This window comes from Peromyscus maniculatus, chromosome 17, assembly GCF_049852395.1.
Source record: "Peromyscus maniculatus bairdii isolate BWxNUB_F1_BW_parent chromosome 17, HU_Pman_BW_mat_3.1, whole genome shotgun sequence".
Classification (NCBI taxonomy): Eukaryota; Metazoa; Chordata; class Mammalia; order Rodentia; family Cricetidae; genus Peromyscus; species Peromyscus maniculatus.
This window is the reverse complement of record NC_134868.1, coordinates 48,740,834-48,766,565: the sequence shown is the minus strand read 5'-3', so window position 1 is coordinate 48,766,565 and position 25,732 is coordinate 48,740,834. Positions and strand designations below refer to the sequence as shown.

Below are 25,732 nucleotides of genomic sequence, written 5' to 3'. Positions count from 1 at the left end.
AGACTTTGCCAAGGAAAAAAAAAATTGAGTTGGAGCTAGACGTGTGAGCAGTCGAGAAGGCTATGTGAGCAAAATCATGCGCTTGCCAAGAGGCAGGACACATAAGCCAGAAACAGGTTTCTAATGCATGGTTTTGGAAGATTCCTAGCTGACAGCATGGGTCTGAGTTTCAGGGCCCAGGATGCAACTGCGAAGCTGTTTCTTCCTTAATGTTTGAACAGTGTCTAAGAACAAATGTCCAAGTGCTTTGCTCAATTTCTTGTGTGGTTTTTAGTTACAGAACATCACAGCGTCCTTACTATTTTAGTACATCAGCTAACTTCACATTGTAGAAGGTCTTCAGTCACGGGTGTGGCTGCTCTTTGTTGGGGGGATTTCTGGTGGTAAAAAGTTTTTGTCTTGTATGCAGAGGACAAGTCTTTCTATAGCCAAGGGCCACCTCACAAAGTTGCTATTAATGGCAGATAACAAGTCGGCTCTGTGACTTCCTTCATGGCAGGGCACTGGAAGAGAAAAATGAGAATTTATTTATTGTCTGTGCCAGATACTATGACATGAAGAAGAATTATTCTTCCAGCACATTCTTCTTGTCTAGTTTGAATTATCTGCACTGCATCTTTTATGTGCAAGCACATCTTAATGGCTTGGGCGTCAGATTCTCTCACACTAGAGTGGCTTGTCTTTGATATGAAGACAAAAGGATGCTCTTTGTCTGGTACCTCTACTTAGTTGTGACTTAGTAGCACAAGGAACACTGTCCTTGGATCCACCTTTTCACTCACACCAGTTGATGCTTTGATATATTTTTATGCAAATGTTCAATACTACAGACTGTTGAGGAATAAAGCAACCTTGGGAAATCGGCATGTTTTAAAAGATTCACGTGTACATGCTATTTCCTGACATAACCCTAAAGCATGATAAACTAATAAGGCAAAAGTACATCATAAGTACAGGTATATCATAACTTAAAAAATAGCGCCAGGAAGATGGAGGATGATGGCAGTGTTGCTTTGGGCTAGCCTTTTCCTCTCTCACAGCACGCTCATGGTTTTCAATATTATATATTAGTTATTGCTTATCATGGTATTTCCTTTTTCTTTTAACTATTTCTTTCTATTCTCCACACAGATTGTTAGCAGCTTGAAATCTGATTCTTTTGTTAGTTTTTCTTGTTGATAGACAATTCAGAGCATCTAGAATAGTGGAAGACATGTAACAGTTACTCAATAATTACTGAATGAATAACAAGAAAAGGCCAAACAAAACAAAAAGCAAACCCCAAAACCTGGCCCACAGTTATGCATGCCTCATTTCTACAATGTTCCTGATTGAATAATTTTCATAAGACATTCTTTACAATATTTCCAATTTAAAAAAATGATATATGTTTTATATACACTTAAATGAATATTCTTACACTTTTATGAGTTTTGACAATGCCAAGTACTGATATAATTTGTACTCCTGTGATCATATGTGACTTTTTTTATATCATGAGATGAGACATTTCTGTGGATGTTCCTGATCAGCCCCAGTCCTCTGACTCTCACATGCACCCCACACATGATCATGAACATGCACACACTCATCCACAATCATTGTTTATACCTGTGACCAAGATACTCTGGACTTCTACAAGCTTCATAGTTTTAGCTATCATGTTTCATATTATGATGTATCTCAAATTAACTTTTTGTTTAGCTTGAGGTAGGGTGTTGAAATTCATTTTGTTTCCATTCCTTTCACAGCAATTACAAAAATTTTGTTGAATATTTCATTTCCATTCCTGAATTGCCTTGAATTATTGAAAATCTGTTGTTTATGGAGCTGGAGAGATGGCTTTGCGATTTAAGAGCACTCAGTGATCTTACAGAGGACCTGGGTTTGGTTGTAGCATTGACACGGTAGCTCATAACCTCTGGAACTCCAGTTCCAAGGGTTCCAATGCCCTCTTCCGGCCTCTGAAAGTATTGTGCACAATAGTACTGGCAGAACACTTGGACATATAAATAAAAATAAATAAAGTCTTTTGTTAAAGAGGAACATCTGTTGTTTGTGTTTGCATTTATTTCTGGACAACTGTTGTCTTCAGGGAGCCTCATGGTCTGGCACACTGTACTGATTGTTTAGCATTGGAGAAATCCTGAACTTAGGGACTTCATGGTCTCCAGCTTGAAGGTAGTGTGACTATTCAAACTCCTTTGCACTCTGGATGATGACTTTCAGAATCAGCTTTTCAGTCTGTATGTAGGAAGCTATCTGGACTGTTGAGTGAGATTCAATTATCTGCAGATCAGTGTAAGGGAATTAAATTATTCAAAGCATAGAGTCATGTGATCTGTGAACACCTTCTCTACACTTGTGACTTTAAGGTCTGCCAATGATGCTTTAGAACCAGGGCAAATGTTTTGTGCATCATTTGTTGAATTAATGTTGAATATTTGGTGTTGTCTAACCCATTACAAAGTACATATATATTAATGTCATTTAATGTATTTGCTGATAATATTTAAAGACTTTTCTACATTGGCTTCAATCCCTGTGACTTACACATAATTTTATACCTATTATTTTCATATAATTTAATAATACAAATAGTGTGCACATTCTGCTGTGTTTGGGTTCATTGTTTATTGTCACTGGAAACTGTAGAACCACATTGTTCTGGCTTTTGGTGGCCTCAAGTAACAGGTAAAATATTTGACAATTTCCTACAGACTAACAAAGCATTAGAAGTAGGCTTGGCCTAAATATTAATTAGTGTGTACAGTCAAATATCAACTCTGGTGTTATTTGTTCCAAGGAAACAAATGCTAGCTTCTCTACATCTGAATTGTGATTTAACAAGGAAAACTTGTCTCTCTTCCTGAACATGAATTCTACTATAAAAACATCTATCGGAGTATGGAATTATGAAATTTAATGGTTGGAATGTACCCTAGAGTTTTTCTTTATGGTTTAATTTCTTTGTGTTAGCATAAAACATCTATAGAAAGCACTTTCTTATTTAGAAATTGTGGCAACGTAAATTCTGAAACTATGACTACTTGCATATAGAATATTCATTTTATACATTTTAATAATTCCTTTAAAAGCTTCAGAATGAGACTAAGCCCAGGTTTATTTGTTGTTTTAGAGGACTCTAGATTCTTCTGCTGTAATTCTGTCTGCAGACACAGCTTTCAAGTGCATTTGAAAATTTAATAATGCTTCCAAGAATCAAAAGAGTAATAGCCCTGTAAGACACATTAAATATCATTGAATTATACATGCCCTCTCTTTTTTACAGAGTGAGGCTCAGAGGTCTAGAGTTGTGAATGGGCTTTTCTCTTCTGAGTTGTTACTAGAGTCATAGGTCTAAACCTCTGATAGCAGATGCTCCCATCTCCATGACTCAGCACCTCCTGCATCCAGGTGCACCCATCTCTGTGACTCAGCACCTCCTGCTTGCAGGTGTACCACTCTTCATGACTCAGCACCTCCTGCTTGCAGGTGCACCCATCTCCATCTCCATGACTCAGCACCTCCTGCTTGCAGGTGCACCCCTCTCCATGACTCAGCACCTCCTGCTTGCAGGTGCATCCTTCTCCATGACTCAGCACTAGAACCATGAACAATTTACTCCTTGGTTTAGAAGGTTGAGGTTGAGTGACTTAGATATTCTTAAATACATTTTTAAACCTTGTTTAGACCTCAGTTATATAATAAGCATAATTAACTCAGTTTTCCAGAAATGAGTTCTTGACAAAATGTATGGTATACTTTTACTAAGTAAATTTTCCTATGGAGTTTATGACTCTGTGTGAACTGGAATGAATATTTAAATGCAAAGAAAGCATATTCACTCTTAATGGAAATGAGGGCTTGAGAGGTACAGGTCTGTGAGGGGCTGTTGTATTCTACCTCTCTCTGTAATTGCAGCTACTGTCTGGATTGGCTGTAATGGGGATGGATTTCAAGGGGAGAAAGCAACTCAAGTAGGACTTCACATTGCAAAAATGGGATGTGAGTCAGGAGGAGCTGATTTACTTCTAAATAAGTAGAACATGGCAATGAGAGATTTTCATTTTTTGAAATTATTTCTGCTGTGAAGTAGTATAGTGACTTGACTACATGTACTTTTGTTATGCTTAATCTTGGCTTGGCCTTTGCCAGAATCCCAGGAAGTGGGTGGCTTAGCATATTTAGACCTTGCTGCTTCTTTGCCTTTTGTTACTTCTTTGTCTTTAGTAGCTATGTTCAAGCATCTGGACAATAGATCTTCTCTAAGACCAAGTGAAGAAAGGATGCACTTAGGGAATGAATCAATATTCAGGACAAGAAGGTAAATCAGACATTATCTAGAAGCTCAGTGGAGATGTTTATCTTCTTCCAAATTTACCATTGTCTTAGTCAGGGCTTCTATCAATGTGAAGAGACACCATGACCACATCAACTCTTATAAAAAAAAGCATTTAATTGGGGCTGGCTTACAGTTCAGAGGTTCAGTCCATTATCATGGTGGGACATGGTGACGTGCAGGCAGACATGGGGCTGGAGAGGTAGCTGAGAGTTCTACATCTCCCATAGACAACAGGAAGTGGTCTGTCTCACTGGTTGTAGCTTGAGCACAAAAGACCTCAAAGCCCACCCCCAAAGTGACACACTTCCTCCAGCAAGATCATACCTAATCTAACAAGGCCACGCCTTCCATTAGTGTAGAATTTTGGATGTGGTTCTGAGTTGTGGTTTCTCCTGATACTGTAGCAGAATTGGGGGCCAGGTTGCTGTCAACTACAACTGGGATGGGCTGGAGGATGGAAATAGTTCATTTGACCCTGGGAAACAGATTAGAAGTGGTGAGTCAGAGTCATTTGGGTTAGAAATCCAGTGGTAACTGCAGTACAAAAGCAAGTAGAAGCTGAGGGGTAGTGGAAATTGGTCTTTGATCATGGTGTTCAAATAGAGGTCATTGTTAAATATACACGACTATATACTAAAGATAGAGTAACATTTAAATGTATAAAACTGAGTAAATGAAGAAAAGGTTCTCTCCTGTCATGACCAGCAGTGACAGGTCTTTTCTTGTCCCTTGAATCTCTCCCAGGGGTTTGAAGACTTTCACTGTGTGAATAAATCTAGTTGTATCCAAGTGGTGTGGGGACGAAAATTCCCCTTTCAAAGACCAGCAGAAAGCTTCAGCACACTTTACACCTATCACAGTGAGTCAGAGAAGATGGACAGCTAACTTCTGCAAGAAGAATTCCAGTGCTTTGGAGACCACATAATCTGGTCATGGGCCACCTGTCCCCACGTGATTCACTAGGAATGGAAGATCTGATTAGGTGGCTGGGGATAACATTTCATAAGCAGGATCATGTTGTATGTTACTTCTATGATTCATCTCTGATGCACTGATATTCTCATCCATTCATTCCCCTGTTCATCCCTCTGGCATTTCCCGAGCTTCTATCACAGGCCAGGCACTAAGGCTGAAGATACTACAGTGAACCAGAGAAGACTGATTTACCATATGACAGGAAATAAACATGTTCAGCCTGTGATAAGTGCAAAATGGCCAGTAGAATGGAGAGAGAATAATGCGACCGGGTGTGTGTGTGTGTGTGTGTGTGTGTGTGTGTGTGTTTCCTGTAACAGATTAGTGACAGCCTCGCAGAACTGCTGAAGTTCTTGAACTCGAACCTCAAGGCCAGAGAAACGGTGGGATGTGAGCCAATAGCTTGTCTCAGACAGAGAGGCAGTTAGATCACAGGGTCATCAGTGGAGAAAGAAGGAGACAAGCTCAAGTACATTTAGCATCAGTAAGACAAAGGCTGACGATGGTGGAAAGTGAGCTTGGGGACAAGCGTGGCCACATTTAGTATGTTTTCATAGGTCATGATAAAGGGTCTCATGGTAGGCATGTGTGTGACATGGCATGTGAATCCAATCACTGTACCTCCCCTCTACTTCAGGGACGAGCTCCTCTCTGTTCTGGGCTACTTGTTCCTTCTGTCCAACAGTGGTTCTGCTCTTCACACCCCCATGATGCATGCCTTACCTGCTTCCTTTGTTCAAAGCTAGGTTGCCAAGAAGCAGGTTTTTAGGAGAGCCAACATTTCTATTGGAGATCCGGCACTGGTCTGTGATTAACACAACTAAAGCAAAGACCCTGGAGTTCATGTAGTACTGAAAGGTAACACCAACTGGGGCTTAGATTTCTTTCTTAGTGCTGACCATTGCTAGTGGGTCTGAGATCAGAGTTCCCTCAAAACTGAGCTCAGGAACATCATGGTGGAGCAGCAGCAGTGTTAAGCAGGCATGCACTATTCCTGTTGGGGACAGTTTATTCCCGGGAAATTGGACCCGATAGTTATCTCATAGCTTTCATCCCAGAACGGGGGATTTGGGTGACTGACCCAAAAGTCTCATCTGGCTGAGTTAGGAGGAGAGCCAAATTGCTAAAGAAGTGAGACAAGAGTGTCAGTGGGCATAGAGTTGTGAAAGTTTGAGGCTTTGAGAGACAGTGACATCAAGCAAGTTGGAAGGATGACTGAGCCGCACTCAGATCAGGTAACTGTGTACTGGGATGGGGCCACAGCAGAGGACCTGCACTGTAGAAGTCCGATGTGGGGCTTGTGGAATGGCGGAGGTTTACAGCTGTGCTTGACAGTGCTAGGAGCAGAGGCCAGAGCACAAAGGACTCAGACAACAGTGACAGGAGCATGCACCTATTTATATCTACAGAAAAATGAAGCCCCAGCTCAAGATTCTCAGCAGGAAATCACATGTTGATAGTTACGTCTTTGCAATGTGTCTACAGAAAGTAGCCTGAGGCTGTTACAAGGGAGAGAAATTACAGGCATGGATAGATGTTAGAAGGTTTTTTTTTTTTTTTAACATAATTAGAATTTCCAGTGAGAAATTACACCAATCTAAGCCACATCAAGAAAGTTTGGGGGTACTAAGGGTTAACAGTAAACAAATTAGAAAAACCTTGAATGTTTTCGTATCCAAAATTTTCCCCAAAGACCCATGTGTTGGAGACTGTTCCCAACGTGATGCTACTGGGAAGTAGCAGAATTCAGTAAGTGGTGGAGCCCAGCAGGTGGTCTCTGGGTCACTGAAATGTGTCTTCAGTGGGTTGTTTCTTCCCCCTCCTCTTTCTTTTGCTTCCTAGTCATGACACAGTTTTACTCAGCCACTATATGCTGCTACCTGGGTCCCTTGGGTCGCTAACAAATCCAAAGCCTTTCCTCTTGTAAGTGGATTAACTCGGATATTTGTTACACTAATGGGAAGCTGACTGACATGGAAATCCAACAGGATTTGTTGGGTGAGTTGGGTCATGATTTACTTTGATATTTTTCCATGGCTGAGGACATAACCCAGGGTCTTGATCATGGTAGCCAAGTCATAGGCAAGCAGTCAACCACTGACCTATACAGCCCTAGCCCTAGGGTGCTGGTTCTCAACCTTCCTAGTGCTGTGACCCTTTAATATAATCCCTCATATTGTGGTGGCCCCAATCATAAATTTATTTTCATTGCTACTTCATAATTGTAATTTTGCTACTTTTATGAAATGTAAATAGCTGATATGCAGGATGGTCTTAGGTGACTCCTGTGAAAGGGTCAGTCAGGCCCAAATGGGGTTGAGGCCCATGGGTTGAGAAACACTGTTCTAGAGCCTTAATCTTCCCAGCCACACTGCTGCTCTCATGGTCTTCTGAAGCATGACTATCCCATACTGGGCCTCAGGGACTAGCAGTCTGGCTCCTTTTAGCCCAGCCTTGGTGTTGTGACAATGAAGGCCACATCTTCCCCTTTGTATTATCCAGTGTCTGGATCCATAGATTGCTGACAGAAGTCCTACATGCTTGCCTTGCCCATGCTTTCTAAGAGAAAAACAATGATGCTCTACATCCTCCATTCCCCCACATAGTCAGAACCATGGCTCTCGAGTGGATAATTTAAAGGTTTCCAGCACCACATACTTGACAAAATTACTGTGTCAATGAAGGTACATTTTTATTATGCTTAATCAATTAAAACAAATACAACAGTTTCTCCCTTACACTAGTATTTTCAATCTGTGAAAGCAGCGTGTAGTTTAACTAGTTAAGCATCAGCAGAAAATAGGACCTTTAAGCAGATATGATAATTATAGAACACAATTCTAAATTGAATGGTAGAAGTGCTGAAGAAAATACTTAGCTTAGATTACACCTGGTTATTTTTGCGTTATTATTTTTAATGTGTTTTGACACCTTAGCTGCTGCATGTAGGCTTGCTCTGATCTTCAGAGCCCACATTCTGGGTTAGATAATTTAGCTATTTAAATGTCTCATATCCTGTCATAATTGTTGGTGGGAATGAGGTAGGAAAATATTATGATGTAGAAGAGATATTTCATTCATTCACTCACTCACTCATTTGTTCAAACTTACTAAGTCCCCACTATGGGAAAGAAGTTGTTCCTAAAGTTATAAGGGAATACTAAGTTGTTTATAAATCATTCTTTAAATGGAAATGATTTAAAGTGTAGAACAAAGGGGAAGAAAAACATGACGCCTTTATTGAAATAAAACACAAGATAAAGGGAGAAGAGTTTAAAAGCCCTTTAATCATAATGATTTTAGAATTAAAAAAAAGAAAATAATTACTCCCAACTTGAGATGTGTACCAAGAAATATGGACATTGGTGGCAAGGGTGTGGATAGCAGAGATGAACACGAGTGAAGATATGGGAAGATGGGGAGAGTAGAGTATCATTAAAAATTTAGACAGGTTGGCTGTGTGGATGAAATCAGGCTGGAAAGACAGCTGAGAACCATGACAAGATGTTTTGTAGGCCAGGCAAAGCTGGACTCTGTCTGCCCACTACTGGCATGCCCTAAGTCACTTGATGACTGGAGTCATTTATACATTAGTACTGCCTGGGAACAGAAAGTTTGCTGGATTGGGGTGAGAGGACCCCAAAGGCAAGGAAACCAAGATGAAGTGGATCTGTAAATCTGGTGAGGGACTGACTGAAAGGTACCGAGGTGGAGTAGCAGGAGAGAGATGTGTTGTTCTGTGCACAACCTGTGTGCCCCACCCCAGCTACATGAAAATGAGCAGGAGAGTTGTATTCTCCAAGACTTGAACAAGAAAACTCTAGACCTTGGGAACTCTAACAGAAAAAAAAAACATAATGAGGAGTATGAGTAATAACATAGATTTCTGTTAAACCTCAAATCCAACAAGAAATCTGCTTGATGAACATTCACAGTGTGGGCCAATTATTTACACCCTGTGGGCCAATGCCTTTCTCGTCTGGGGCAGGTTTTGACCATTATTTTTTCTAATGATCCTAATAAATGAATTGCTGTCTAAAAAAGCGTGGTTATGTCTTCATCTTCATTGGCTAGATCCCTGAAAAAGATGAGTGTGAATTTTAAGATGGAATCAGTATTGCACATCTGCTACCATGTATGTGCTGTCCACACACTAATCAAATAGGAACTGGAAACTGCTAGATCCTTAATTTCAGACATGGCTGTTGCATTGGAAACAGCCATGAACTGCTCTGGAAACCATCATCTTTACTCTGAGATATTGACTAAGAAAAAGCAAAAAGCAAAAATACCCCCCCATGTGCCTCCACCCAAGTGGCTTCTGTTAGGGGTCACCTGGGGCTACGTGGAGGAAGCTGAAAATATGATGTAAGACTATTGTTTTTGTACCAGAGCTCCAAGGCCTTTACTGGTGCTGTCTGAGGTCCCCATTGTTTGTTTTAAGGTTAAGAGCTAGGCTGGCATTTCGCAGAAGCTCAGTATAATATTTTCCCAAGGTTATGGGAAGATATATCTGCCATGTTGGCTTTTAAGTTGTGGCTGGTAGTGGCACAATTTTTTTTTGACAAAATAAGAGACATAGCAATATTAAAACCAAGATAAACCTGTCCTTTAACAAATGAGAAACTATTTGTTTATAAAATTATAACTTTATGTTAATATAAAAGAGTAATCTTAAGTATCTTTCATGTTAAATTTTCTGCAGATGAACCCAGTAGATGAGATTCAATAGCACTAATTGTGGTGTAAGATAAAGCATAAGATTTGCTTGAAGTACCACATATCCATTGAGATGCTTGTTGACTATGTTATTTTGGCTAATGTTTAATGAGCACTTACCATGTGATAGACACCATGACAAACTCCAGAACATAAAGATGACATTGTTTTAGATTGTAATGAAGACATTCTTCCTCTCTCAACAATTCCATAATACTGTGGCTTCTGTGACAAGTGAAATTGTGTGATAAGTGCTCTTAAAACTCACATCCCTGAAGATGGTGCCCAAAGACCTCTAGTATGTTTGCTCACATCAAGGAACAGAGGCAAAAGGAAGGAGAGAAAAAAGAAAGAAAAGAAGAGAAAGAAAGACAGATAGACAGAAAGAAGGAAAGGAAGAAAGAGAAAGAGAGAATAAAATGTGTACTCAATTGATCATTTCACAATCTCCATCTATTTTGTCAAATCTATTCTGCTACTGGTAATTATCATTCCATGAAGTTTCCCCCTCAAAGCAGTGATTTTGTAGTTGAGAGAGAAGTATAGTGATAGATTTTTTTTGGGGAACTTTTGTGTGGCTCTGTGCCCAGGACTAAAAATGCTGCCCCAAACACAGAGAAATCCAACACCATATTTTCTTTGTTATGAGTCACCTCAAAGAATGGTGTTCATTATTCATTCACCACTTGCTTTTTAAGTGGCTGTTGTGCTGTTGACCCTGCTCAGCTATGAGGATGTGCTAGTGTTCTAGGCATGGTCCTTGAGCTCAGTCAACTTCTAAGCAGCCAATGTACATATGTTAATATGATTTAAATAATGTTTCGGAACCCCTATGACTTGTATGTGTAAGAAATGGAAAACCTTCTCCAGGGAGCCTAGAAAATCTGGTTCAACTTTAATATTTACAGTAGAACTACTAGATTTTTCTCTAGAAATGTGAAAACTTCTGGTGTCGTGACAATAGAAATGATATTTGCCACAACAGATCTTTGTTTGGAAGGTGACTGCGATGCTTACATTATCTAAGTGAATCTGTAGACCTAAATGATGAACAGAGTTTTACAGTAACTCAGATTTGGAGTTTATTTTTATAAATGATGACAAATAATGATAATTTACTGAAATAGCTAATGAGCCAGTGAGGAGGTAGCACAGTCCTTTACAGACCCCAGCTGGCAAGCTGCTCAGTGAATTGGAATGAGTTGGTAAGCACTGAAGTTTTGTAAATAAGAATCTTCACTCCTTGTGCAGTTCTACACATAAGAAAGGCATTTCTCTCCTGTGAGGCTTTGATTTCACAAAGTGATGGTGAATGAATGACGTGGAATGTGGTACACTCACAACCTGGCCTGGGTTTCAGTCCTATCTCTGAGACCAAGCATTAGTAACAGTCAGAGGATACAGTTCGCCTCTCTGGGCCTTGGTTTCATGTCTGTAATGAAAGCACTGAGGACTTGATCAGCCGGAATCACATTCCAGGATTTTTCCCACTGAGGTTGGTCTAGATAATTCATTCTGAGTTCATGTACTTGGTAACTGCCCTTCCAAAATAGGATTTTGACTCTTAGGGCTTCATTTTAATAAATTGACCCTACCTTGGGCCCATGAAATAGATTTTATTTGTCTTCTCTCTATGGTTTCTACCAATCCAGGGGCAACCTAAGCATGGGAACATGGACAATGACCTCATACTACTATGTGTCTCGAGTCTGTGCAAACTGTATCTCAACATGTAGCCCCATACAAGCCAACATGCAAGCAATGCTTTACTATGCCCCACCCCCCAGGTCTTCCTTCAATCCTTACAAGTCAGCACACACACACTCCCTCCCTCTTGCCTTTCTATTTTGCTCCTGTCCTTCAGTGTTAGGCACACATTCTACACCTTATCTGTCTTTAGGTCCCAGGTGTAAACATTCTTCAGTAAGGCTGATAGTCAATGGCCTTTGCAGCCCCCTGCCCATGTACATGTACCCGTGTGCAAATATTGGTTACATAATATTCCTGTCTCTCATTTTCTTTGAGTATGGTCACCATGTGAGTGGAGTTCACTGTTGTTGTTGCTCAATCATGGGGATCATGTCTACTAATAGTGGAAGAATGCCTACCAAGTGCACCCTCCCATTGACAGTGTCTGCAGACTTTGGACAAAGTAAAAGATCATCTACTTGAAGGCAATAAAGAGTAATCCCAAAGCAGGCAGAACTGGAGGAAAATGAACAATTGAGAAGCAATGTTGAGTATTTCATAATTTCTATGCTTTTTTTTTCCTCTCAAGATTAATCCATTAGCACCAAGCAGTCAGCCTGAAACTCTGATAAGAACCGAGAGGTGCTAGCTGCATCAGGCAGTCTATTATTCATTAAGATAAAAGCTGAATTGCTATTTAAAAAATGAAAAGAAAAATAAGAAAAAGAAAGAAAACCCAAGAGGAATAATTGGTATAAAGAGATCTGCAAGACACACAGCATTGAAATGTGAAAGAAAAATTCATGACGGAAAAAAACTCAAGATTCAGAGGGGAACCCCCAATTTATTATATGTCCTCTCTCTGTACTTGACCCCGACAATTGAATGACATGTTAAAAGGCCATCATCAAGCAGGCCAGCTAAGCCTCATTGTACTGAGCAGAAATTTCAGCTACTGTCTCTTCCTCATACCCTCCACCCTCATCACAGTACAGAGAGATAAAGTTTGGGTTCATCTAAGTTCACTGCCTGCTTTAAAAGAAATACTCCAGAGGAATATATAGAAGCAGAGGTTACACAATGTTTTATTCACTATACCCAGATATAATTCTAAATTAATAAAAATGACCAAGAAGAAAATTGAAAATGTGATTAGTACTTAAGAGAAAGGAGACAAATATTGAGATGGTCTAGAAAAGTAGCTACATTTGCGTATACTCAAGGTTACTTATGAGTTAGAAAATACAATATTAATCAGGAAAGCTGGGAGTGTTGCTCAATGGTAGAATGCTTATAACCTTAAGCTTAGAGTTCAGTTCAAAGACCCAAATACAGAGAGGGGGGGGGGGCGGGGGAGAAATCATGAGCGGGTGTGTATTGTTGACAGGAGCACAGCCATGTCAAGGACCCCAGTGGATCAGACATCAGACATGAGCGGGGTGGCGATGGTAAGGCCTTTCCCTGGTCTGAGTACTAATGCCGACAATGTTTTTAGGAAGTGTCCACCACAACCACCTCCTCCTGGATGGCTAGAGCTGCTCCTCTGCAGGAACCACGTTACAGAGTTTAGCTGGCATGCCTCCTCCTTCAACTGTGTCTAAGAACTGTGTGGAGAGCCTACCCAATCTCAGCTATTCTTCATGTGGGTCTGTCTTGTGGTGATATATTGTGTACCCTAATAAATTTTGCCTGAAGATCAGAGGACAGAACAAGCCACTAGATTAAACATAGTGGCCAGGCAGTGGTGGTACACACCTTTATTCCTAACACTTGGGAGGCAGAGATCTATCTGTGAGTTCATGTAGACCCTGGACTACATGAGATTGATTCAGTCTGGGAGAGAAACAGAGCTAGGCAGTGGTGGCACACACCTTTAATCCCAGCACTTGAGATCTCATGCCTTTGCTTGGGAAGTACATAAGCCTTTAATCCCAGCACTAAAAAGCTTGAGACAAGAAGTGATATGGGTAGGCAGAGAAAAGTATATAAGTTGTGAGGAGACAAGAACTAAGGGAGAGGGTTCTGTGCGGATTTTTATATGTAGCAAAACACCAGAATATGCTATGTGCAGAAAGAGAATTTTACCAATATCAGATTTCTTTTTTTTTTTTTTTTTTGTAATGACCTTGGCTAGAACCTTCAGTACTATATTAAAGAGAACTGGCAAGAATAGACATATTTTCTTTCTGGACCTTAGGGGGAAATCTCTGGTGTACCCATTAATATTAACTGTACAGCTTTTATCTCTTTGTAGTTTGTTGAATGTTAGAGTATGAAAGATTTTGGAGGCTTTTCATATTCCTTTCCTTCTCTCAGTCATGTGTTTTTTCTTGTTCATTTGTTAAAGAAATTATGTTAATTAATTATATATGTTAAATCAAATGTGCATTCTTTTTCATAATTTGATTTAATTTTACATATCAGCCATGGATTCCCCTGTCCTCCCTCCTCCCGCCCCCCCCCATTCCCATCTCCTCCAGAGCAAGGACTCCCCTGGGGATTCAGTGCAACCTGGTAGATTCAGTCCAGGCAGGTCCAGTCCCCTCCTCCAAGGCTGAGCAAAGTGTCCCTGCATAGGCCCCAGTTCCAAACAGCCAGCTCATGCACTAAGGACAGGTCCTGGTCCCACTGCCTGGATGCCTCCCAAACAGTTCAAGCTAACCAACTGTCTCACTTATCTAGAGGGCCTGATCCAGTTGGGGGCTCCTCAGCTATTGGATCATAGTTCATGTGTTTACACTAGTTTGGCTATTTGTCCCTGTGCTTTTTTCCAATCTTGGTCTCAATAATTCTCACTCATACAATCCCTCTTCTTTCTCGCCAATTGGATTCCTGGAGCTCCACCTGGGGCCAGAGGGCTGATATCCAGAATATATAAAGAACTCAAGAAATTAGACATCAAAATGCCCAACAGTCCAATTAAGAAATGGACTATAGAGCTAAACAGAAAATTCTCAACAGAGGAAGCTCAAATGGCTGAAAGACATTTAAGGAATTGCTCAACATCCCTAATCACCAGGGAAATACAAATCAAAACAACTCTGAGATACCACCTTACACCTATCAGAATGCCTAAGATCAAAAACACTGAAGATAGCTTGTGCTGGAGAGGATGTGGAGCAAGGGAAACTCTCCTGGTGGGAATGCAAGCTTGTACAGCCACTTTGGAAATCAATATGACACTACTTTTTAGAAAATTGGGAATCAATCTCCCCCAAGACCCAGCTATACCACTCTTGGGCATATACCCAAGGAATGCTCAATCATACCACAAGGGCACATGCTCAGCTTTGTTCATAGGAGCATTGTTTGTAATAGCCAGAACTTGAAAACAACCTAGATGCCCTTTAACTGAAGAATGGATAAATAAAATGTGGATAAATAAAATACACAATTGGAGTATTACTCAGCAGAGAAAAACAATGACATCATGAGGTTTGTAGGCAAATGGATGGATCTAGAAAAAAATCATCCTGAGTGAGGTAACCCAGACTCAGAAAGACAAACATGGTATGTACTCACTCATAGGATATACTAGATGTAAAACAAAGATGGCTGGACTGCTACTCACAACTCCAGGGAGGCTACCTAGAAAACAGGACCCTAAGAAAGACACAGGGATCGCCCAATGGCAGAGAAATGGATGAGATCTACATGAGCAAACTGGGGGTGGGGTAATGAAGGACAAGGTTCAAAGGAAAGAGAGCTTAGGGGAGTGGGAGATCCCAGCTGGATCAAGAACAGAGAAGGAGAACAAGGAATAAGAGACCATAACAAATGAAGACCCCATGGGAATAGGAAGAAGCAAAGTGCTAGAGAGGTCCTCAGAAATCCACAAAGATACCTCCACAATAGACTACTGGCAATGGGTGAGAGAAAGCCCCAACTGACCTACTCTGGTGATAGGATGGCCAAACACCCTAACTGTTGTGATAGAACTCTCATCCAGTGACTGAGGGAAGCAGATGCAGAGATCCACAGTCAAAGGTGCATTCTTGATAGTACTTTGAGTTAGTCATATTGTATATTCTTTGTGGGTTACTTTACTGATACTTTGCTAACATTTTTATTTCTACAGTTATAAGAAAGATTCTTTTCATGTCTTGTCAGTTCTTTGCTGTGATTTAGTATTGAGCTAATATGGATGTATGGTGAGTTTGAGCAATGCCAAGCCCTTCAAGGCATAAAGACAGAACCACTGATGGTGCTCAGACACGTAAGACTTACGAAGAGGATGCTTTCATAATACTGTATGCCAGTGAAGTCCTTCACAGCATGAGACCCTCCAGCACCTATACTGTAGGAAGCACCACCCTAGAGAGGAGGTCAAGGGAACTCATGAGATCAGGGACATGGTTTGAGAATAATGGGTTACATAGTTAGAAGCCAGTTTCTGCATCTTCTGAAGGCATCAGAGGCATCATGGTTTTATAGCCAGAGGTCTTACTTTTGCCTATAGCCATGGATATTGGGTGCAGTGCTACCCAACATTTCAAGCATTTTTTCTACTCAGAAACAATTATTCTTATTTAAAACAACCATGTAGGTAAAAATGGTAAGAATAATAATTATGTTTGTTTTTGATTGACTTTGAAATAACAGATCAGCCTGTGGCAGAGGCATCTTTGTCTCTCTCATGTCACCCAACTTTAGGTGAACTGGGCGGTGTCCATTATTCTGGCTTTAGGAAAGGTTTGTAATGGATTGATGTCAAATCTTAAAGTGTAGTATTCACCAGTGAAGCCATATGGAAATGGATATTTCTTGGCGTAGTACACTACAACTTACTAGTTCTTTGTTTTGTTTATGGTAAGTCTATTCTGAAGTTCTATTTTGACCTTCAGTTCTGCCTTTGATTTCTTTCTGTTTAAATGGGTTGGATTGTGAACATACCCTCAGAGTACTCCTTTCTAATCCTGCCATTTTTATATGGTTCTTCTAGAAGCTCCTCTGTCATATATGACTTTAGTAATCTGTGACTTACTGGTTCTTCCTTGACCATCTGGATAAAGGGTTATCAGGATTTAAAAAGAAAACTAGGATCAACTCTTGATTTTGTTTTTCTTTTTGTACTCCTTATTGTTTTCTATCATCTATTTTATTTATTTACATTAAAATATTTGTTATTTTCAACTTTCTTTTGGATTGAGTTTCTTTTCTTCCTGTTCTAGCTTCTTAACATGAAATTTTGATTTTAGGATTTTGTGTTTTTAAATATTTGTGTTTTCAGCTACATTTTTTTTTTACCTTCAACACTGTGTTGCTATTGCTTGTGTGTTTTGAGATCTTGTAATTTCATTTTCATTCACATCACTATGTTTTGTTACCCTTTGAAATTTCTTATTTGACCCATTAACTACTTAAGGGTGTGTTTCCATCCGAGTGTGAGTTTCTCTGACTTCTTTTGGCTGTTGATTTCTGATTGTTCTTCAGTATGGTTAGAGAACATATTTATATGGCTTTCTTTAACCATTTTAAAGTTATTATGGAATGATCTATGGCTAACTATGTGGTCTATCTCCAGAATCAGTTCATATGCACCTAGAAGTGTGTTCTACTGCCATTGAGTGCGGGCTTCTGCACCTGTCTTTTGGGGTTCCTTAGCTTATGGTGTCACTTGAGTCCTTGATTTCCATGTTGATCCTTTGTTTAATTCTCTATCCATATGAAAATGCAATGTGTAAGCATTTAATCATCTACTCCTTTCAAGCTTTGGTTCTGTTGTTACATGCATGTATGCTTACACTTATAAGAATTTATTGATAGCTTGGGTGAAGTTGTCATTATAAAAATGCCCCTCTTTGCCTTAAACAATTTAAATGAAATTGACAACTATAAATAAATGCATTAAATGAATATTACATTGATATCAATTGTATTCACAACTATATGTGAAATTAAATGAAATATATTTCATAATGAAATATGAGAATAAAAGATCCTTACATTTTATGCAAAGTGGTACAATATTAATTCTAAAGTGAATAAAAAGTTAAAATATGTATACAACAATTCTTAGAAAATTACTCAAAACATAGAGTAAGGAGTTTAAAAGAGAATGCATAAATGTGAATGTTCTGAAAAGTTTGGGTTAAATACATACAGCATAGAAGTAGTAGAGAAATGAAAAATAGATGAGATGAATAGAAAATGGGTATAAACTGGAAGCTCTACCTGTGATCATCTTAAATAGTTACATTAATAAAAAATGGGTTAAACACTCCATTTAAAGACAGGACTTTTCAGAATGAATGAGAAAAACAACTAATCCAGTGAGGACCTTAAACACTGATTTTCAGTGTAAACAAGGGCATATGAGAGCTTGTTAGAGAGCAGATGCCCTTGTGTTTTCAGCATCTCTATGTCACTACAAGATTATGACTCAAAAGTCTATTATATTTCCATTATATTTCAGCATTGTTTTATATGTGTGTGTATGCATTATTGTGTGTCTGTATATGTGATACTGATTATAGACTACTTGATGGAAGGTGTATATTTTTTCTCACAAAATAATGCCTCAGTAAGTTCAACTCATTCAAATATACTTAGCTCACCTCTGATATATGGAATCTCTACCTAGTGTGGGGAGTCTTATGGTCAAAGCTGATGCAGTCCTGCCATGTATAAGTCAGATATTAGTTCAGAAATTATGTTTCTTTATCCCCCAAGTGGTCCATGCTCCACTCATAGATCTAAAAAGATTTGTCTTCCTTAAGAAGTAATCTAACTAGACCCAACACTTCTCCCCTAATGATACTTTCTTCTCTGTTTATACAGAGATTCATCCAAATACAAATCCTTACTCAGTGAACACTAATCTCCTGAGTTGTTTCGCTCTGAACCTTCTCTCTGGTTCACCAACAGGGTCCATCCTGTAGTTCAGTTACTTCAATCACTACCTGCTCAGTGAACTACAGTTCTTCCCCTGGGGACTCATGGTTTCCATCCCCACTTCAGGTTCTTACTTATTTTTCAACATGTGTCTTTCTTCCAGAACAATTATAGATTACAGAAATTTGTGGTGCTAATACTTCTTACACCATTTACAACTAATGAACCAATATTGATACAATGTTATTAACTGAACTCTTATTTTGTTCAGATGTCATTGGGTTTTATCAAATGCTTTTTTTAATGCCCCAGAATCCCATCCAGAATATTGGATGGCTTTTTTAATTTGTCGCATTGTCTTCTTCACTGTGATTTTTCTTATCTTTAACAACCTTAGTAGGTTTATTTGTTAGGTTTAGTATTTCTTTTGTCTCTATTTATAATCCTAACAATCTTCATGATGCTTCTCAGATATTTTGGAGAGCTCTCCTCAGTTATAGTTGATGTTTTCCGAATGATTAGGCTGGATCAATGTTCTTCTGGTCATGTAAGTGTATGGCCTATCAATATGACTATCACTATTAAGTCACTTGCTTGTCTCCCTGTTGTTTTTGTCACTCTTGGTCATTCTGTACTTTTGGGAATAAGTCATAGCACAGCATGCATGTAAGGAGTGGGGATTTGTCTTCCAGCCCTTTGAGGGCAAAGCCTCTGAATAAATCATTTGGTAATTTTACATAGGAGATTGTTCTTAATCGCTTATTACAACACGATGAAGTCATATGTCTGTTTGTGTATTTCATATTTAGGATTGCAACCCAATTCTATTCCTTTTACAGTGGGTCACATTATGCTAGGGTGTGCTACCAGGAACTGTTCCTCCTGTTCCCCTGTGACATTCCTGTCATTCTATGAGGAGCTGAGGGCATTTTGTTTGGTTTTGTACCTTCGTTCTGACATAAAGAGTGCTTGCTCTAGGCTCAGCATGTGAATTTCTTGGTTGAGTCCATAAAATCTGACATTTCTTGGAGGAATCCCCCCATCCCCCAGTGGTCTTAGCAATGAAGATTTGGTCAGTAGGTACTTGCTTGCTTTGGATGATTTTTCCCCTTTTTATTTCATCTAATAAGGGTTTATTACTTCAAGTTTTTTTTTCTTTCAAATTCAATCTATTCTTTTAAGCTCATCATTCCTCTACATAAGAGTCTCCTAAGTGCTCCCCCCTCCTTAATCTAATTCCTGCTTGGCAACTGGAGAGAATCATAAAATATAAACCTCGTTATGTTGTTACCATGGTTTAAAAATCCTTCATAAGTGCAGGACTGCTCTAGGGACATGGTTTAAATACAATGTTGTTGGAAGATTTTTCAGGACTGGGTTCCTATTTTCCTTTCTGACTTCCCATTTAGAAACTCTCATTGTGCCTTATACCATCCTTACTGAAACACTGGAGTCCTTGGGAGCCTTTGCATAGTTTTATGACTGGAACTGTGGTTCATTCACCTTTTGACAGGATCCTCTTTTGCTTTTAATTCTGTCTTTGTATGAACAGCTATTGTCCTTTAAGGAACTTCCAGCTTGGCATCATTCATATCTCTCCACAGCTGTGTGCTGTGTATCCTGTGGTAGCATCCACTGTGGAGGACAATCACCTTTGTTTCCCACTGGCCTGAGTTCTGAACTCACTTCCTGTCTATGCTGTCAACATTTAACAACATCTGACACTTGCTATGTACTGAAGAAGTGTCCAATGGTGATCTGCGAGAGACCATTGGGTAGTCCCCACCATGTGCTCACTGACTGTTTACAAAGGGTCATGGTTTTGCAAACATTCCCTGTATTAATTTGCATGTGTAGAATGTTAGACAGGGATTGATGGAGGTGACTTGGTAGGGAAGAAGGGAAGCATCTCCAGAAGCAGAATTGTCCCCTCTTCAGAGCAGCGGAAACTGTCAGTCTGTCTGTGGAGGTGAGACTGTGCACGTGGTATGGGACACTTGGGCTTTTACAGGATTGTAAAGGGGGAACTTTGGGAACGGAAGAGTCCATCAGCAGGTCAGTCCCCCTGCAGTCTGGAACTGTGTAGATACTAGCAGAGTTGGTACATGTGTCTCCAGATCAGAAGCTTCCACAGGGGTTATCAGTCAAGTCTGCTTGCTTGTCCAGAGTGTCTCAGTTACCTGAGGCTTTTAGGTCATTAACCCATCACTCCAGACCCTGAAGTCAGATAAAAGGGAGGGGGCAACATATTCTCTCATTGGCTACTTCCTGCAGAGGGGGAGATGATGGAGGAGGGATCAGGCTCTACCCTCGGGATCTAGGTCAGGTTACTTTTATGTAGCAGGAGAAGAGTTAAATTGGACCAGCTGTGATGGATCGTGCGATTGCTATCATGCACTCCTGGAGAAACTTTTGAGGAATAATTGCTTGAGTGCTGCAAACATGATTTGATGATGGAGTGAGACTGAGAGATTGCCCAGGTGGAGGGAGGAGAGGGATTAGGAGAGAGAGAGTCAGCGTGGAGCAACTGAGAAGAGGTTGGAGTCCATAGACAAGGACCTGTGTATGTGGTGGGGGGAGGATTTTTGTCGTGTCTCAGTGGGCTCTGGGTATTTGGCAGGGCTGAACTGGGTGAGAATGGGAAGGAATGCCAGTAGAGGAGAGCAATAGCTTGATGCTCAGGACTGTGGAAAAGTTAAAGGGAGGTAAGAGCCGGAGAAAACAGAGCCATCTTGGGAGGTCTGCTATAGGGATAGGACCTGGGAAGGCTCAGTTCTGTAAAGATTACTGCTTAAGGGGGTGTGGATCTACACTGATGAGGGGACAGGAGCAACCCAGGAGCACTGGTCCTTAGGGACAGAGATACCCAGTGGATGAGTTAAGTGGAACTGGCTGCTTTTAAAAGCTAACACATTCTGTTAGAGAGGGGTCCCTAGCTCTTATGTGGAGATTAACAGGGGAGGCAAGAGTAGGGTCCAGAGAAGTTCCCTTTGGAAAAGTTAGAGATGGCAAGGCACCCTGACCAGGGGAGACATAAAGATGTCAGTGACTGAGACCTAGGACCGTGGCACAGTTGAGATCACAGAACGCTAGGTCAAGTCATTTGGGTGACGGTGACGAGTTCCGCTGCCAGGGGTTGCTGCAGCAAAGTAAGGCGGGAGGAGGAGCACCAGGGGTGGCAGCGCATTGAGGAAGCGAGCAGGAGAAAACAGAGGGTTAATGTAAGGAACTGTGTCTGGTTTGGAGTGACAGGGATGCAAGTTACTTGAAGCCAGAGCTCTTCCACTGCGTCCCCCAATTCTTCTTGTCCTGGGTTGGAGGCTGTTGGTTATAGGGTGAGGGTCACTAGAAGAACTACATGGAAACATTTCTATTTGGGTGTTGGAGGAAGTCTGGCTATTTTATGGGAGGTGTGTCCAGTAAGGAAAACAGGTACAGGTTAGCGTAAAAACATGTCTGAGGAGAATAGTGATGAAATGAGTGGTCCAGGGGAAGAGCCAGAGCGGAAGAGAAACAAAAGCAAAGCTTGGCGTTGAGTATTTGTCTGGCCACTGCGTCTTTGGGCCCCATCCCAAGCCAGTTTGGATTTGGTGGTGTGGGGTATCACTGTTCCTGGAGGAGGGAGGGCACAGATCCATCCTCAGCAGGAGTCGGGAGATCTAGGCCTCTTTAATTTTAGAGCACTGAGCCACTGAAGAATCGAGTTGGTCCAAGGAATGTTAAGCTGAGAGAGAGGGAAAGAGGTTAGCTAGTGCAAAGAGGCCCTCTGTCCAGCTGTTTGTGTTCTGAATCCTGAAAAAGAATGACCAGATTGGCAAGAAAGGGGATGAGTTAGATGGCCCATTCATTCCCCTTTCAGAGGTCATCTGAACGGCTTTTAGGGACTTGGGGGCCACAGATCTCTCTCAACTCCTTCAAGCTGACCAAGGAGGTGATGTGGAAAGGACAGTAGTGAGACAGACTCAGAGAAGGATCCATCTAAGGGGCCATGGTAAAATTTAACAAACAGAAAAGATTCCAGAACATCAGAGAGCCTTCCAGTGTCGTATGGTGATGACATATATTTTTGGATTGCACTATGTAAAGGGGGTGATAACTGTCCAACACAGTGGGGAACCTTAAGAGGTGAAGACAATAAGGAAAATTTAAAAATTAAGATTAACATAAATCTTGTTTAGTAAGGTTAATGTGCTCATACAACTGGCTGGCCCATGTACAGAGCCCAGTATAAGGATAAGGTAATTGGAATCAGCTGCTTATTCCATCTTATTCCTGCATAAGGAAGAAGAACTTGGAAGCTTTGTGAAAGATGTCAGCTAACGTTGGCATCTTAATTGGCAATTTAAGAGAAACAGAATCCTATTGGGTCCTTTATAGGATTCTTTAACAAAAGTCCAAATTATTTGGAATAATTCCCCAAACCTGTGAGTTTAATGGCAGCATGTCTGGCAGCCTCCCTTACTCTGAGAACATGGGTGGGTAGGGTATGGAAGGACACACTATATCTGTGGGAAGTATCCTTCTGGAAAGAGATAGTGCTCCACAGTTGGGAAGTAGTGTCTTATTAGTGCTGTGAAGAGACACCATGACCACAGCAACTCTTATAAATTTTTTTTTATTGGGGTGGCTCACTTACAGTTTCAGAGGTTCCTCACATTTCATTGGTCCAAAGACTCTAGGAAACTTCCCAGAAGGCCCTTTTATCTTTTGACTTTCTTGGAGTCTATGAGACAGGGGACATCTCCTCATTGATACCAGGCATGTTTTCAGTCAATCCAGAGGGCTATCTTGGGCAATGGATCTGACATTTGTTCTTGCCTTCATTCCAGACCCTCTGTAGAATCCAAATTGTCCCTTCTAAAAGGCACACCTTCAGCATGTTTCTGGACTATTTTCAAAGAGCTCCATTTGGGAGATCTTAGACTGGCCACACTTGTTCAGCTCTTGGTTCAAATCTAGCCTAAGTACACATTGGACAATGGCCACTGCTGGCCCAAATTCAAAAGGTTTAATTTCAATATCTTAAATGATTTAAACAACTTCATCAAACAAAATGGAGATAGCCTGAATGTTCTTCTATATAACTCCCCTCTATAACCTAGATTACTCCCAACTTCAGGCCTCTTTTCTACCTCCACACCTGTCCTTCAGTTCATTTCTGTGGTTCAGGTTTTACCAGCTCAAACTTATCAGCCTAATCCCAAACCCTCTCAGATATTAATCTGGCTATAAACCCCCTCCCTGTCAAAGCAGGGCACGTAGAATTATGTTAGCAAATTCCCCTGTGCGGTCTAAGCCAATATGCTGGCTCTGGGTGGGATTTGACCTTCCTACTCCAGGATCACATGTTTGCCCTCTGGTCCCTGGTCCTGGGTCAGGCAGCACCCCTGATTCTACAGCTGGGAAAAGGAGAGCAAAACAACTCAGTTCTTTCCCATGCTAGAATTGGGCTGGTAACATTCCTTGGGAAGTTACTTCAGCAACTCTGAAACTTGATGTTGTGATGTGAGCTTCTCCCTCATCTGCTATGGACTCAGATTCATGAGCCTAGACCCTGAAATTCCTTCTCCTCTTTCTTTATTTTGCTATGTTGAGCCTACATGTCTAGACCATAGGTACCATCTCCTTCTATACCCTCACTAACCTACCTAAAGAGTCTTTTAAAATGTACCAATCCACATTTGATCTTTAAAAATAGAGGAGTCCACAGGAATTTGCAATGCCCTGATGGGGGATAGGCTCAATTTACCATGGGGCTGAGTTGACCTTTGATAGGAAACTGGGGGACCTCATCAACATGGAAGCAACCATGTGACTTGACTATCATATTTGTTAATGATATCATAAAGAAGGCAAATGCCATGTGACTTCACCATTATTGGTTAATGGCACAAGCCAAAATTCCAACCCTCATAAAACTTCATGGTCCTACTGAGTTATCTGGGGATCACCTTTCATATTAGACTAAGGAAGTAAGATCAAAGCTCTAAGCTCCTTTAATTTTCATTTCTTTCTTTATTTTATTTTATTTTGATAATTTTTATGTGATACATTTACCCTCTCCCTGGATATGGCAGTGTGTCCCTGTAATCCCTGAACTCGGATGTCTGTGGTGGGAAGTCTCTAAGCTTTGAGTCAGCTTGGGCTACACAGGGAGGCACTGACTTAAAAACCACTGCATACTAACTCATTTTTCACTTTATGCCTTGTTTCTGTGTGCTGGTGTAGAAAATAGAATGGGATGTTCAGAATAAGGAACTGTTAGAGACTACAGATGCCTCTACTTGGAACTGTGGAAAGCTAAACTGAGCTCAGAACCTGCCTGAAACACCTGCCTCCTCCACTCACTGGACAGCTGCATGGACTTTGTCTTTGTGATGTCATGCTCAGCCACATGGGTTAAAATGAACCAATGTCTGAACATTTTGTCTTTTATGGCTCATCATTATTTTTTAGTAACTTTTGAGTTTCTTTGTTGATTTTTAGTCTGGATGACCCATGTAAAAATAAGAGTAAGATATTACGTCTCCTACTATTATTAAATCTAAACTTATTTGACTTTTGATACCATTTGTGTTTATTTCATAAATTTGGGAGCCCCAACATTCAGTTCATAAACATTTACAGTGGTTACATTTACAGTGGTTACATTTACAGTGGTTACATCTTCTCAATAAGTTGTAGAGGCCTTCTTTATCTCTTCTGTTTAAGATGAAGTTAACGTGTTTTCAGCTTCCAATTGCTTGGTTCATTGATTTCTATTTTGTGACTGGGTCCGAGGCATGTTTCTTGAAGACCACAGACAACTGAATATTGCATCTCTGTCTAGTCAGTTAGTCTGTGCCTTGTAATTGATAAGTTGAGCCCATTTACATTTAATGTGTATTAGCAAGAGATGTTTTGTATTCCATGTGCTTTTGTTTATTGTTTCTATTATTGGTCAGATTTTTGATAGTTTTCTCCTTCTGTTGATACTAAGGGTTTTCTGGGATGCTTTGTTAGCTCTCTTCTAGTCAAATATCCTCATGAAATATATTCTTTCCTGTCCTCTTGTGGATGAGACTACTTTTCTTCTTTCTCTGTGTATAATATTTCTTTAAGTATTTCTGCAATACTAGCTTGGTTGTCATTAATTACCCTCATATGAATTTATCTAGAAATGTTCATATT

At 40.4% G+C, this 25,732-nt stretch overlaps 1 protein-coding gene across 1 annotated transcript in view; it reads left to right on the top strand.

Annotated features, from left to right (window-relative positions):
* Nucleotides 1–25,732, top strand: part of Zmat4 (zinc finger matrin-type 4) — a 392,976-nt gene that overhangs the window by 260,334 nt on the left and 106,910 nt on the right. The window lies entirely within an intron of this gene.